The following is a 17434-nucleotide window of genomic DNA, read 5'->3' on the forward strand; positions in this document are numbered from 1 at the left end:
GGCAGATTCTTCGCGGCTTGGGACGGTGTGCTCAAAAATGACTTAGCCCACTTCTTTTGCTCATCAGAAAATACTGGCTTGGGCTCGGGCTCTCTTTTCTTCTTGCAGTCCGCCTTCCATTTCTCCAAATCAGCAGCCGCGGCCGTGTCGACTTCCTCGGCACTACGTTCCCAAGGCCTTGTGGGGAGAGGCTTCAGTGATGGCTCCGGTACCTTTGTGGTCTTAGGTACATAAGGGTCCGGGTTAATAATCCAGGACTGCTTCTGCTTCTTTGCCGGAGGTGGATTGGGGGGCGGCGTCTGATCACCCGCCGGACGAGGACTGGGGGGCGGCGGCTGATCACCCGCCGGACGTTGTGGACTGGGGGGCGGCGTCGGCTGACGTGACGGAGGTGTAGGTGAACCGCCACCACCACCACCACCACCACCACCACCACCGCCACCGCCACCACCACCACCGTAGGGGGGTGGACTTGTTGTCCTTGGCGTCTCGCCTGGAAACTTGATAAACTTCTTTTGCCATAGAATGAAATGGCGCTTGACATCTCCAAGTCTTTTCTCCCCTTCAGGTGTAGCAATGTCAATCTCCAGGTCCTCAAACCCTTGGACTATGTCCTCCACCGTGACACGAGCATAGCCATCTTGAATGGGGTTGTTGTGGTGGAGTGCTCCAGGTAAACATGGTAAAGCACTGCCGATGGCTACCTTCATGGACATGTTCCCGATAGGATAATACAGATGACATTCTTTCATCTCCTTTATATCGTCCACGAGGTAGCGAGGAGGCTCCGGTGAAGTAATTTCGACCACCAGAGGCTCCGGTGCAGTAATTTGGACCACCAGAGGCTCCGGTGCAGTAATTTCGATCGTGGTGCATCTGCACCAGCCGGTGGGGCCTCCGTGGAAGCCACGCTGCTTCTCCGCTGCTGGCTTCCGAGATCCGCTGGATGATCTTCATGCTGCACCCGAGCTGCATCTCTTTCGGCTACTAGTACACTCATGGTTTTCTTCATCACATCCATTTCCGATGCCAACCGCGCCACAACATCTGCTTCCCGATCCATCTTTCTCTTACGGCTTCTGTAACCGTACGGGTCATCGTTCTGGGGGAACCCTATTTTCCACGGAATGTGCCCCATGCCTCGTACACGTCCTCCGTGTTCAGGATTCCCGAGGGCTTTTGTCAGCGCGTCGTTCTCTCTGTTGAACTTGATCTTCCCCTGTTGAGCATCCCTCATTGCGTTAATAAGGGCTTGGGTGGGTTTAATTAATTTGCCCCGGTAAACACACTCCCCTGTCTCCGGGTTCAGCGTTCCCCCATGCCCGTACCACCAGCTTTTGGCCCTTGGGTCCCATCCCTCCGTACCTGGACGGATTCCTCGCGCCCTCAGCTCGTTCTCCATCTTCTCCAACCTAGGCACCCAAATGCGATACCCTCCTGGCCCCATAACATGATTGTAATCCTTCTTAGCCGCATTTTCCTTATTTTTTTTCGATATTTGAATGAACTGCTCCGATTTCTTTTGCTTCACAAATTCTGGCCAATCATGTTTCAGTTTCTCATATTGTCCTTTGAAATCCGGAGTCTTGTTCTGCTTGACAAAGTCATGGGCTAGATTTTGCTTGAATTTCCGGAATGCGTCGGCCATCTTATGAAGAGCGAACTGTTTGACTAGCCTCCTCCTCTCCTTGTTTTCCTCAATCTTGTTACCCTCCTCATCAAATTTGTTGTATTCCGGAGGTAGAACGAAATGTTCCATAAGCTTCTTGAAGCAATCTTTTTTTGTTCTCTTATCGACAAAAGTGAAACCATCAATTCGTGCCTTCTTTGGCTCATTCCACTCCTGGACGGTGATCGAGACGTTGTCTCTAACAATGGCTCCGCATTGGCTGACAAACTTGGTGGCGTTCTTGCGGGGCTCCAGCGGCCTGCCGGTTGCACTGTCGACAACCTCGATGGTGCATGTTTCTCCTTGTTTCATCGTCTTGGTTGCGCCACGCTTTGACGACGTACTCGATTGTTTCGACGATCCGGCCGAGGGCTAAAATAAGAAAGAGTCGCGCGCATTAGTACACACATATTTATTCAAATCAGTTAGTTTGTATCACCAGAGGCTCAATGTATATATATACCTCGGCGCCGGAGGTGGTTGCTACTTCCATTTGAAGATCGTCGTTTATCGACGTTTGTTCGGCATCATCTTGCTGACGGCGCCCTTCATCTTCACCGTCAAGGTTCAGATAAGAAGAGATATCATCTTCTTCTTCTCCGGTCGGCACATATAGAATATCACCGTTTATGATGCCGAACATATGTGCTTCACCGTCCGGATCATAGTTGTCCATAATCGGGTCAGCTCTATCGTCCGCCATTATGTCAGTCCTGAAAACATGTAGTAAAAACAAATTAATTAAGTGAAGAAGGGGGGCGGTGGCGGTGGCGGTGGCGAAAGGGCGGTGGCAAAAGGAGGGGGCGAGGAAGGGGTGGGAGAGGGTGTCGCGGTAGAGCGCGAGACGGGGCGGCAGACGACGGCGTCACGGAGAGGGAGGCGAGGACAACACACATGTATAACCCTCGCCGCCCCCTCTCGATCCAAAAAAAAACACCGCGCGCATCGCCGCCCCCCTCGCCGCCCCCTCTCCGTATATGCGCGGGGTCGTGTACATTTTTTTAAAGCGGGATCGTTGTACATTGACGCGCGGGGTCATTGTATATATTGATTATCAAGTTTTACTTTTTTGTTGTTAATTATCAAGTTTTATATACGTTTTTTTGTTAATTATCAAATTTTACGGTTTTTTTGTTAATTATCAACCTTTGGTCGCGGTTGGCCAGAACAACCGCGACTAAAGGTATTTTTCAAAATACTTTTTCTTTTTCAAAATCTTAAAAATACAAATAATATATCAGAAAATTCAGAAAAATAAAACTAATTCAATTCAATATGTTAAAAACACAAATATTATATCAAAAAATTCAGAAAAATAAAACTAATTCAATTCAAAATTCTAAAAATACAAATAATATATCAAAAAATTAAGAAAAATAAAACTAATTCAATTCAAAATGTTAAAAATACAAATAATATATCAAAAAATTCAGAAAAATAAAACTAATTCAATTCAATATGTTAAAAACACAAATATTATATCAAAAAATTCAGAAAAATAAAACTAATTCAATTCAAAATTCTAAAAATACAAATAATATATCAAAAAATTAAGAAAAATAAAACTAATTCAATTCAAAATGTTAAAAATACAAATAATATATCAAAAAATTCAGAAAAATAAAACTAATTCATCAGTGGTATCTCGAATCATTCGAAAATGGACACCAAACACATCACGGGTAATATAATTCACATGATCCATTCAACAAAGTTTGGTACAATAAATTATTACACATCATTTCTTCCCTTGTGTCCCTGCTTGCTTACGATTGTGCCGTATCCATGGAGCATCCTCATCATTTAACTTAATGCTTGGGTCGGTGTTCACTTTGAAGGGCGGAATTTCAGCAAACATATTATAATCTTCTGACATGTCTGTCTTGTCCTCCACTCCCACGATGTTTCTTTTCCCTGAAAGAACAATGTGGCGCTTTGGATCATCGCATGATGTACTGATCGTTTTCTTATCTTTCCGTTTCCTCGGTTTGCTACTCATGTCCTTCACATAGAAAACCTGAGCGACATCTTTCGCTAGGACGAATGGTTCGTCAAGGTAACCAAGATTGTTGAAATCCACCATTGTAATTCCGTATTGCTGGTCCACCTTTACCCCACCTCCTGTTAGCTTGAATCATTTGCACCGGAACAAAGGGACCTTAAAGGAGGGTCCATAGTCAAGTTCCCATATCTCCTCTATGTAACCATAATATGTGACCTCTTGCCCATTCTTGGTTGCTGCATCAAAGCGGACACCACTGTTTTGGTTGGTGCTCTTTTTATCTTGGGCGATCGTGTAAAATGTATTCCCATTTATCTCGTACCCTTGGAAAGTCGTTATAGTCGAAGATGGTGTCTTGGCCAACATGTACAGCTGATCTACAACATCATTGTCATTCATTAAATGTTTTCTCAACCAACTGCCGAAAGTCTCCATGTGGGCCTTCCTAATCCAGGATTCAGGCTTCCCCGGGTTGTCAGAACGTAAAATATTCTTGTGTTTCTCAAAGTACGGAGCCACCAAGCTGGAATGGGTCAGTACAGTGTGGTGTGCTTCAGTCAGAGAATGGCCGTCCATACATATCGTTGATTTCCTTCCGATCGTGCCTTTTCCACTTAGTCTCCCCTCGTGCCGCGATCGAGGAAGACCAATCGGCTTAAGGTCAGGAACAAAGTCAACACAAAACTCAATTACCTCCTCATTTCCATAGCCCTTGGCGATGCTTCCTTCTGGCCTAGCACGGTTACGAACATATTTCTTTAATACTCCCATGAACCTCTCGAAGGGGAACATATTGTGTAGAAATACAGGACCGAGAACGAAAATCTCTTCGACTAGGTGAACTAGGAGGTGCGTCATAATATTGAAGAAGGATGGCGGGAACACCAACTCGAAACTGACAAGACATTGGATCACATCGTTCTGTAACCGTGGTAGAACTTCTGGATTGATTACCTTCTGAGAGATTGCATTGAGGAATGCACATAGCTTCACAATGGCTACTCGAACATTTTCCGGCAGGAGCCCCCTCAAAGCAATCGGAAGCAATTGCGTCATAATCACGTGGCAGTCGTGAGACTTCAGGTTTTGGAACTTTTTCTCCGCCATGTTTATTATTCCCTTTATATTGGACGAGAATCCAGACGGGACCTTCATACTGCTCAGGCATTCAAAAAAGATGACCTTCTATTCTTTGGTCAGAGCGTAGCTGGCACGACCTTGAAACCATTCCGGATGCCGGTCATCAGGGTCTTTCAAACGTTGCTGGTCCTGCCGTGCTTCCTTTGTATCATTTGTCTTCCCATACACGCCCAAGAAGCTTAGGAGGTTCACGCAAATATTCTTCGTAACGTGCATCACGTCGATTGCAGAGCGGACATCTAGGACTTTCCAATATTCTAGCTCCCAGAATATAGATTTCTTCTTCCACATGGTTGCGTGCCCGTCAGCTCCCTTCGGAACTGATTGTCCGCCAGGACCCTTTCCAAAGATGACTTTCAAATCCTTGACCATATCAAATACCTCAGCACCAGTGCGTTCCGCAGGCTTCGGCCGGTGATCTGCCTTGCCGTTGTAATGCTTGCCTTTCTTTCTTACTGGATGAATTTTCGGAAGAAATCGACGATGCCCAAGGTACACGTTCTTCTTACAATTTGGCAAATGTACACTTTCAGTCTCATGTAAGCAGTGCGTGCATGCATTGTATCCCTTATTTGACAGTCCCGAAAGGTTACTAAGAGCAGGCTAATCGTTGATGGTTACGAAAAGCAACGCTCGTAGGTCAAATTCCTCTTGTTTGTGCTCATCCCACACACGGACACCACCCCACAGCTGTAAAAGTTCATCAACTAATGGCCTTAGGTACACATCGATGTCGTTGCCGGGTTGCTTCGGACCTTGGATGAGCACTGGCATCATAATGAACTTCCGCTTCATGCACAACCAAGGAGGAAGGTTGTAGATGCATAGAGTCACGGGCCAGGTGCTATGGCTGGAGCTCTGCTCGCCAAAAGGATTCATGCCATCCGTACTTAGAGCAAATCTTATGTTCCTTGCGTCAGCTGCAAAATCTTTGAACCATCTGTCGATCTTTCTCCATTGCGTTCCATCTGCGGTGTGTCTCAACTCCCCGTCCGACTTACGGTCCTCTTTGTGCCATCGCAACAACTTGGCATGCTCTTTGTTCCTGAACAGACGTTTCAACCGTGGTATTATAGGAGCATACCACATCACCTTGGCGGGAACCCTCTTCCTGGGTTTCTGGCCCTCAACATCGTCACCAGGGTCATCGCCTCTGATCTTATAACGCAATGCAGTGCATACCGGGAATTCATTCAAATTCTCGTATTCACCGCGGTAGAGGATGCAGTCGTTGATGCATGCATGTATCTTCAGAACCTCTAAACCTAGAGGGCAGACAACCTTCTTTGCTTCGTACGTACTGGCGGGCAACTCGTTATCCTTTGGAAACATATTCTTCAACATTTTCAGCAAGTTTTCAAATGCCGAGTCAGCTACACCTGCCTCTGCCTTCCATTTCAGCAAATCCAGTGTGCAGCCCAGCTTTTTCAGACCATCATCGCATCCGGGGTACAGCGCCTTTCTGTGATCCTCTAACATGCGATCCAAATTCTCCCTCTCCTTTTCAGTTTCGCAGCGTCTCCGTGCATCAGCAATGGTCCGACCAAGATCATCAACGGGATCATCACGTGCCTCTTCTTCACCTTCCCCTTCACCTTCAGCATCCTCCATGAAAGTATCACCGAATTGAGCAAGATAGCTTTCATCGATGAAATCATCCCCTTCTTCATCTTCTTCCATTATAACCCCTCTTTCTCCATGCTTGGTCCAACAATTATAGCTTGGCATGAAACCGTGCCGAAGCAGATGCATGTGAACATCTCTTGAGGAAGAGTAACCCTTCTGATTCTTACAGATAACACATGGACAGATAACAAAACCCCCCTGCTTGTTCGCATTAGCCACTACGAGGAAATCTTTCAAACCCGTAGTGAACTCGCCGGAGAGTCGGTTACCGTACATCCATTGCCGATTCATCTGCATTATTATAATATAAAATATATAATTAACCATCATGCATTTGTTAAACTAACTAGCTACAAACAATATAAATTAAACAATGAACTGCACACATGCATATTTTATCAATGACACACATGCATGAAAGGTTCAAGTTGCTAACCGCGATCGAGGAGGAAAAAATAAATGAGGAACCTCAAGTGTGGCTCCAACACTTCATATCATGTTTGTTTCACCCTCTTAGGGCATTTCATCAAACACCTTGTGTGCATAAGAGGAACCAAAAGCAAACCTACACCCCCTTGTGAAGCTTGTGAAGAGAAGTGGCACCAAATGGCTAAGTGAGCGTGCTGAACTGGTATATATAAGGGAGGAGCTTTAGTCGCGGTTGGCCTGGCCAACCGCGACTAAAGGCCTTTGCGCACCTTTAGTCGCGGTTGGCCTGGCCAACCGCGACTAAAGCCCCTCACGTGCACCAGCTGGCCACCGAGCGCCCTGGGCCCAGGCCTTTGGTCGCGGTTCGTCTGCCGAACCGCGACTAAAGACTTCATTAGTCGCGGTTCCTACAGTTTCGCGACTAATGGGGCTGGACGGAAGCCTCTTTTTCTACCAGTGGTAGTTATAAAACACTCCCTCTGTATCTAAATATAAGACGTTTAAACTACAGAAATGTCTCATGTTTAGAAATAGAGGAAGTAGCTGAGAAGATAGAGTCAATTTCATGTATACAAACTAGGAGCATCTTTAATAGATCCCGCAACACACTGTCCCACAAAAAATCGTTTACGGTATCCGGAAACAATTTTTTCAGGACACCAGACATGCAGCGAGAACAGATCTTGCAAACGATACCGAAAATTCAAACTTCTAGTTCACGCGGAAACATAGATCGTAGGAGTTCATCAAACATAGCATAGGCAGTTCCACTACATAGCATGGGAGAGTTTAATACAAACCAAAATTAAACATCTTCCAAAACTAAATGCAAAGCATACTACAACTACTCCTCTCCGGAGTCGCCATCATCGCTGTCCTCGCGGGGCGGGGGCTCGTTGCCATGGAGGGTGTGGTAGATGAGCATGCCAGAGAGGGTCGAGGCGAGTTGGTACTCCTCCCGGAGCGCCGGCAGGCACGCGGCGGCAGCTGCATCTCCGGCGGCAGCGGCCTCCTTCACCTCCCACCAGGTGCGCTTGACCGCCCGGAGGCGCTGGATGGACGGATCGAAGAGCCGACCGAGGCGACGGAAAGTCGCCCACACCCATGCTCTGGCGCTGTGGGACTTCGCACCGCGGATGCGCGCCTGTTCCCTGCGCCTTTCTGACACGGGAGGGGGAGGGAGGAGCTGTCAACCTTGTCGTCATTATTGCGCCGCTTGCGGCTACCGAACCCACCGCGGTCGCCGAACCCCCCGCGGCATCCGAACCCACCGCGGTCGCCGTCCCCCGCCGCCGCCTCGCTCGGAACCCGGTGCCGCCATCTCCGGTAGGCAAATGCGTCGCAAAACGTCACCGGAGTTGTTGGGATTTGTCGCTGGAGGGAGAATATTGTAGTGTAGGTGGGTGGGTGGATTTCGGGATGGGAACCCTAAAATGCCCCGGCGCCCGCATATATGGAGGAATCGAGGACGTTTTACGGGCCGCCTGTAAAAGTTTTATGGGCCGGGCCATTTTTAGCGGATATGCTCGGGCCGGTTTTTTTGGCCCATCTGGTAAACCGCCCGGAAAAACGCACTTCGCCGGACTTATACGGGATTTGCTTGAGATGCTCTAAGACTACATCAAGGAGATCCCGTTCAACTTCTTGACCTGTGTGAGGCCATTCAGGGTGTTCAGCTACTTCATCGCTCTCATGATGTCTGGCACTGGAGGCGGGAGCAGTTAGGCACTTATTCTTCTAGATCCACTTACAGACTTGTTTTGCGGCCTTCATCTAACTTCCAATGTGTTGATGTTGTACGGTGCATTTTGGCGCCCCTGCATTTTAAGGGCATAAAACCTTTAGTATACGAGTATTATTATGTCATCTTAAAGGTATAATTGCATCTTGTCCAGTGGCCATTACTCCCAACACAAATTGCAATTCTGTAGCGGCACAAAGTGAGACAGTTAACCAGAGCTGAAATCCTTTGCTTTGCTTTATCACAAAGTTTGCTTCGGGGAAGGTTATCTGTAATGTGATCTGATGATTGGCGTGTTGTACCAGCATCGTAAGCCAATGTTTATTACCGATTCATCATTCATGTGTTTCCATCGATCCTAATGTTTTTAGCCCGTTCCTCCCACAACACAGTTAATTTCTTGAGTAATAAATTATAGTTGGACCAGGTAAAGTGGCATATGTTGGAACTGGACTAGGGTGTCCCACACTAATCTGATGATTTGGACCACGCCACTCGATTCTCCTATGTCGGCGCCACCTCCGCTTCCACGCTCTTTACACCACCGTAGAAGTCTTGCATAGTCTCCCCATGGACACAGTCTGCCAGCATCAAGAGGCAGAGCGTCGGGTACTCCGCCTCTAACTCAATATGGAGGGAGACAGGATGTACAATTATGTCTGATGGATGGACAGATAAAAAGAAAAGGTCCATCTGCAACTTTTTAGTGAATAGCCCCAAAGGTACTGTCTTTCTCGCCTCAGTCGATACTTCTGACATTTCCAAGACAGCGGACAAAGTGTTTGAAATGTTAGATGATATTGTTGAGCAAGTAGGAGAAGATAATGTTGTTCAAATTGTAACAGACAATGCCGCTAACTATAAAGCAGCTGGTGAGCTATTGATGGAAAAGAGGAAAAAATTATTTTGGACTCCATGTGCAGCTCATTGTATTGATTTAATTCTTGAGGATTTTGAAAAGAAAATTAAGATGCATCAGACAACCATTACAAAGGGCAGAAAAATCACCACGTATATTTATTCTAGAACAATGGTTCTTTCTTGGTTGAGAGAGTTCACTGGAGGGAAGGATTTAGTTAGGCCAGCAGTGACAAGATTTGCTACTGCCTATTTGACTTTGGGTTGTCTGCATGAGCACAAGGGCGCATTAACCAATATGTTCACTTCAACAAAGTGGAGGGGTAGTAGATTTAATTCTGCAGAAGGGAAGGTCGTTCAAGGAATTGTTTTGGATATATAGCCGTGGGTTTTGGCCTAATGTTGCCACATGTCTGAAGGCTGCACTCCCAATTATAAAAGTTCTTCGATTGGTGGATTCAGATGAGAAGCTAGCAATGCCGTTCATCTATGATGAGATGGATCGTGCAAAAGATAAAAATAAAGCAAAATTTTAACAATGTGAAGAAAAGGTATGTTACTGTACTGACTTAGTAATTCTTAATTGCAGCTTATAGATATGCTATCTTAATCTTATTGTAGTTTAGTTTGACCATTTCAATTTTCTTGATCAGCTACAATCCAATATTTAATATAATTGATGAGAGATGGCGTACACAACTTCATAGGCCTTTGCATGCTGCTGCATATTATTTGAATCCACAATGCCACTATAGTGATAATTTCAAGCCGGCTGAAGTAAAACGTGGCCTGTACACTTGTCTTGAAAAGATGGTTCCAGATTTAGATGAAAGAGTCAAGATAGATCTGCAGATTGATTCATTTAGGAGTGCCGAGGGCCTATTTGGAATGCAATCGGCTATTATGACAAGAACAAAAAAAAAGCCAGCTGATTGGTGGGATTCGTATGGAGGTTTGCAATCAGAGTACTGAGCTTAACTTGTAGTTCGTCAGGTTGTGAGCGGAACTGGAGTACATTTGAGCAAGTAAGAATCAATGTCACGCACTCTCTAGTCTAGGTGATATTATATGAAACATATACTAATGCTAACTTATCAACCTTGTGTAGGTTCACTCAAAGAAAAGAAATCGTCTGCACCAAGATAGGATGAATGATTTAGTTTTTGTCATGTACAATTCCAAACTGATGAGAAGACAACGCAGAAGGCAAAGACAGGTTGTGGAATATGATATTGATGATGTCTCTTCTGATGATGAATGGATAACTGGAAAAGAAGAGCCTGTCCTTCCTCCACAAAAGGAATGGATCCGTTCTCTTGAGAGGATTGCTCATAACGAAGCTGCTATGGACAAAGAAAATGAAAGTGACATTGAAAATGATGTAGAAAATATTGTCAACAGCCTGGCTGAAACACGTACGAAAAGTTCTTTTGATGAAGCAAGTTTATTATTCTTCCATGTTCCTTTTACATAGTTACTGACTATTATTTTGGACTTTTCATAGGTGATGGTGATCTCGGGGTGGATCAAGATCTTGATGCACCTACTTATGAAGATGTTGATGGTGAAAACAACAATACCAGCGAGCAAAATGTTCTTGATGGCAACAATTCAGGACCTTCCTCGTACTGTGTTGGGAGTTCTAGTGGTACAATACCACCTATGAATGAGGACGATGATATCAACTTAGACGAGTTGTACTGATTAAGTTGGCTTCTATTTCTAGTTGGTTAAAATCTTTGTGATTGTCGAAAATTTGGATTGGATGCCCTTTGTTTGCTTTTGGACATGTCAGTATGCCACTTTTAATTTGAGGTTCAGAATATTTTGATATTTATTTTTCATGGCTTGTTTTTGTTAATTTTATATTGAAAACATGCTCATGTACAAGGATATGCATTGATTATTCAAAATAGGTTGTAAACTGTAACATATACACTCATCCAACCTTTTAAATAAATGAGAAATTACGAAAACGTACTTTTTGTTAGAATCAGGTAGGATCTTAGATTCTATGTCGATTCTACGATTTGCTATCCTACGGGAACACCTCCGATCCGATTCAGGATCACGATTTTGACAACCTTGGGTGTTAGTTCATATGCCAGGCTACTCCAACATATTGGAGACCAACTCTATCCAACATGATGCCTGCTCAAGGTCCACAGGTCGTCTACGTTCCTTGAGGTTCCACATCAGCTCATCGGTTTTGTCTTCCTTGTCGAAGCTGTCTCCTGTACTTGGATGTAACTAGTATCTTGATTACATGGAGATGTAACTCCGACATACACACCACTTTGTACACACAACTTGCCTCCCTCCGTTTGTTTCCGGTAAACCCGTTGCCTCTCATTCCTAACAATCTTTACCATTTCCCCGATCAACACGCAGCAACATTACTAGAGCGTACAATTTTAATTCTTGAGGAAGACATAGCACCAAAACTTCTACTTATATAAAACGTGTGACATGGTAGAGAAGAACGTGAAGGGTCTATGTAAGAGTTCAAATTGTACTTACATAGGACGTGCAACGTGGTAGAGAAGAACATGAAGAGTTTATGTAATGGACTGAACTCTGCCCATGTTCTGAGAGTACGCAAAGGTAGATATTTCATTTACTATGTCATGTTAGGTTGAAACCTTGAATTCTATGTCGAGCAATAAAGGAAAGTACAGAAGTTCTAGAAGAAAGAAAGGATGATCATATAAGTTGTCTATCACAATACCATACATAGATCAAGTGGAAAAATACTGACATGCTCAGTTTGGAGAAGTCTTGAGGCCTTGTTTGGTACGCGTGGATTGGGAGGGTTTCGAGTGGATATTCCTCGCGTGGCCCAGAATCCTCGCAAAAACTCGAGCCCCCATTTGGTACACGGGGTTTCCATAGCCCAGCCCATTTGGTACACGGGGTTTCCTCGCAAAAATTATAGGCCTGGAAATTTTGAATGGAAATTATAGGGCTGAGGTTGGAGTGAGTGGAAATTTGCAATGAAATCTAGTACAAATGAATTATAAGGAAATCTAGTACAAATGAATTGTAAGAAAATCTAGTACAAAATCTTTGAATCAAAGCGGCCCTCGGAGACTAGTCTAATGTATGGTGGTCAAGTGTCATATTCATTAGTCAGTGTCCAAAACGATATAAATAAAATGAACGGAGGCAACATTATCATGGTCAAGCTACAGTCTGATCGTGTGAATCGGTAAGATTAATTATCGACAACAATTTGAGAGGCCGTACTCGTGTAGGGTTGTACAATTTTTTGCTTGAAGCTAAAGAATGATCAATCACCTTGCAGATTACATTATTATTCAGCTTATTATCTGTGGGGTGGTGTATGCTCCTAGAAGTAGAACATTCGCCAAACAAAGATTGGACTTGGTGATAAACATTCTCTCATGGGCAGATAGCATGTGGAAACGGGGATGACAAGCTTTTGCTTCTTTTTTAAAAACAAAAAATAGGTCGTAGAGGCCATATTACAAGTTCGTCGAAGTCACCAGTTCGGAGTACGAACCATTGACTGTCGAGTATCACACTCCCCAAAACACAGACACTTGCTCTTGTTCTGATGCCTCCTAATTCTAAGTTAAAATTAAACATTTTTTAGGTATCTTCCTTGAATTTATTCTGCTGAGACCTATGAATGCAATCCGGCCATGACTCGTGAGCATTGTCCCGTCATATCCTTGGGAACTCTTCATTGCATTCTCTTGTCATGCATATACATGCTTGGGTATCGAGTATTTCATGGGTGTAGAATGAAATCATGACATTACAACTTAAGTGCTCTATGAACGTTTGAATATGCTAGTGCAGGCATTTGTGTTCCATATGAATACAACCCAATTAAGTCTATAAATCTGGAATTGATGACACTTTATGAAATCAGCCGTTGAGATTTGGCTGGCTTCTTCTTATCATAATATTAGTGTTCCTAAATATATAGATAACAACAAAAGTAAGCAAATACATAAAACAAATGAGCAGCAGCTAATTTAATGACGGGCACTTCTACCGGCGCGGCGTGCGTCCGTGCTTTTCAGTGCTAGTACTTACTGGTGCACGGCTAATATCAGGAAGATAGCAACGTACAGGAAAGCTACGATCTAGCCTATTACAGATTTACAGTAATGGGGATTTTCTTTCAGAGAACAGGAGCTCCAACACGCTGGGTGACGAGGAATCGCAGGACATGGCGTACACCAGCGCGTTCAGCATGTGTTTGCATCTGTAGCAGTAGCAGGGGTTGGTGGACGGAACCGGTTGGTGATTAGAAGTTGATGGCACAGGCCGTCCACTGTCCAGGATTAAGATGTTGTCTTCCATTCCAGGAAAGGCGGAGAAGCTCTGTCTTACTTTAAGAACGAAGATGAAATGATCAGGCACCACTCCACTGCTGAAAATGTAACTGAAAAGCTTGACTGCTTGAGCCAACGACAATCTCATCTCAGTTGATTTGCAAGCTCCTGAAGTGAATATTGTGGCACCAACTACAATTATAACGCTGCTCGACCCCCTGAGTCTTTGCCTGAGTCTTTGTACATACACTGTCACCACCTCACCGGTGCTCCCGTTGCCTATCATTCCTATGGCTGTACAATTTTCCAGTCAACACACTCGACCAACATTATTATTTAGTGTAGAACTGCAGTTCTTGAGAAAGAGGCTGCACCAAAGAACCTACTTATATAGGAAGCGTGGTATGGTAGAGAAGAACATGAAGAGATAGAGTTGTTTCATTTATCGTGGGCGTGTTTGGTTGAAAACTTCAATCCTCAAGATTGGATATATGGATTTCATTTACATAGACTTTTTTTGGAAATGGAGGCATACCCCCGGCCTCTGCATCATGATGATGCATACGGCACTCTTATTAAAAATCCAGAAAGTATCATCATAAAGGTCTTACAGCTCGCAAACGGAGCAAAACAAAGTTAAAAAAAGGAAAAATTACAAGCGGACAAAGACAACCGATACGGTAATAATAATGATAAGCTCTCTAGACTCCTATCCTGTTATGTGTACGCCATCCGAACTGGTTGAATATAACCCGAGCCACCGTCTCCCATTGGTTGCACCCAGTAACCAAAGGCTCCCTGGAGTGAGTAAGGAGCACGTACGGATCCAAGCTGTAGCTCCGAAGATAACCTGCAAAAAAGTTAAGTTGTGTTGTCTGTTAAAAATCGTATCATTTCTGCAGTTCCATATAGCCCATAATAACGCATGTATTCCAATCTGAATACGAGCTGCTGTGATCTGTTCAACCCCAGCTAACCATGTCCCAAACAAAGACGCAATATCTACTGGAGGATTGATATTAAAAGCTATATGAATCGTTCTCCACAGTAACTTGGGCAAGTGGGCATATAAGAAATAAATGTTGTATTGTTTTATCCTGAACACAAAAACAACACCGTGAATTGCCTACCCATCGCCTGTTAAGTAGGTTATCCTTTGTGAGTATTACTTGCTTGTGGACAAACCACATAAAAATTTTAATCCGCAATTTACATAGACTGACAAGCAACAGATATATCGAAAGCACAAGCACATAAGACTACACTCAACAAGTTGGTAGAAATAAGAGAGATTCCTTCTTCATTACCATCATTCATAAACAACAAGCGAGTAATTGATCACCCCTTCAAGACCTACACGTGATGATGGCACTTTTCACTACCGGAACAGGGGCCGGTGCTGACGGCCAAATGTATGCCGACGGCCACCATTGGCCTACTCTTGGATATGCCTACAGCCGGACCCAGGCCGTCGGGCTATCCCGATCTATGCCGACGGCCACCGCCGGCACATATATGCCGTCGGCTTAGACCCAACCTACGCCTACGGCCGCCGTCGGCATAGATGCGGGCCCGGTGGCATGGCTAACGGCGTCTGATCTATGCCGACAGCCGAGACGGGCAGCCATCGGCATAGATACGGTTGCCACGTCATCGATCCGAGGCGCACCGACCACCACCTATGCCGACGGCTGCCGTCGGCATAGATGCCACGTCACCGATCCGCGCGCCAGCCATCTGCCCCTGGCCTCATCTATGCCGACGGCAAATGGCCTATGCCGACGGCCCATGGCCGTCGGCTTAGGGGGCGAGTCTGGTAGTGTTTAACATAATGCTGACAAACAACTATGCACGTATATTACAAAACCATAAGGTATCACAGGTTGAGCTTGAGAATTAAACAACAAATATTGCAATGTTGGTATGTTATAGCATCAAGAATATACCTTTCATTATCATGTCTACCTTGTTCAGTGACTAGTGTAAAGCTACAGCCTGAGCCCTTGTTCTGACTTCTGAATAACCAAACATCTTGGTCTCGCCCCCAAATTACAAGCATGCTTAAAGCTATAATCAATCAGTCATGGCAAGGCCAGGCATTGAAAATCCAATGCATAATCATTGAAAAAACTTAGCAAGGTAATCTATGCATGCTTGTTACGACATCCAACTCACAGGTTAGAGCGCTCCCCAGAAAAGAACTACAGAACTCCCGGTAGTTTTCGCCCGATGCCTCCCCACGAGTGTGACGACGAGGTCGCCACTTGATCAAGTAGATGTGCGCTTCTAGGGAGAAAATGTATTGGTCGGTGGCATCAGTTGTGGCACCATCATAGAGTGGTCTCATCGTTCTACAGGAGCATGTTGTTGGCCACACCTGAAAACAACGAGGCATTGCCATAGTTTTGACCATATTTCTCGCGAAAGCTAAGATTGGAGTCCAAAAGCTAGCACATTTTGGGTGTTGACTTACAACGTCATTCTCTCGTGCCAAGTACATGTATCATGGATGTTTGTTTACTATAGAAAAAACTTACACCACAGTGAGATTAGTGATGAGCTAAGTTCAACGTGTGGTTCTGAACTTCGGGGGGAGGGGATGTTTACAACTTTTGCACATGGCTTTTGGCTTCATCTCAAATATACATGAGACTGACCAAGTGGCCTGCTTGGTAAGCAACCAAAAAAATAATTGCAATCAAAGATATACATGAGAATGGTACAGGGACCTCGTGAACGAACTGAAATGCTGCTGCTATGCTAAATTCCTTCTTAACTTTGTCGACTCCCACGCCTGATCAAAGAGGGGAACATAATAACAAGCATGCCATTCCATCGCACTAGATCACTGCTCATAGTTGTTAACTTGTTTGGTTCATCTAGCATATGGAGAGTTGATATGCGAACTCCTGAATAAATATCATGAGTTCTCCACAAGAAGCTTCAAGGTGCTGGACACCCTTGACCTCTGCCTCTATACCTAGCAAACAATGTTGCCAATGCTCCCATTGCCTATCATTCCTATCACCGCACTATTTTCCAGTCAACATGCTCGGGCAATATTACTGGAGTGCACAATTACAATTGTTGAGAGAGAGTACCAAGTAGCCTACATATATAAGATTAGTGGTATGGTAGACAAGAATACAAAGAGTCTATGTAAGAGGTTGAACTCTACCAATGTTCCAAGTGTTGGCAGAAGCAGTTATTTCGTTTATTATGGGCATGTTTGGTTGAGAACTTGAATTCTCTGTATAGACAAGATAGGCATCGACCTTTTGGTGCCAAAGCATCTTATACATCCAACTCCATATTGTTCAGTGACCATAAGTAATTATTCCCAGTATAAAGCTAGAACTTGAGCCCATGTTCTGACTTCTGAAAAACTGAAAATATGATGCATAAGCATTGAATAAACAGAGCAAGCTATTCTATGTAGGCTTGTTAGGACATCAAATCACAGGTCAGAGGGTACAACCTGAACAAATGTTTTGATTTCTGAATAACTGAAACCATTTTTTTCCTCACCCCAAAATTTCAACCACACTTACAGTTATGATCAATCAGCCATGGCACAGAAAATCTGATGCATACTGATCAAGCAAAGTGAGCAAGGTAATGTATCCACAACAGAACGGAATAAAGCTATAACCTGAACTCAT

The sequence above is a fragment of the Triticum dicoccoides genome, chromosome 5B (genome assembly GCF_002162155.2).
Source record: "Triticum dicoccoides isolate Atlit2015 ecotype Zavitan chromosome 5B, WEW_v2.0, whole genome shotgun sequence".
NCBI classification, from domain to species: Eukaryota; Viridiplantae; Streptophyta; class Magnoliopsida; order Poales; family Poaceae; genus Triticum; species Triticum dicoccoides.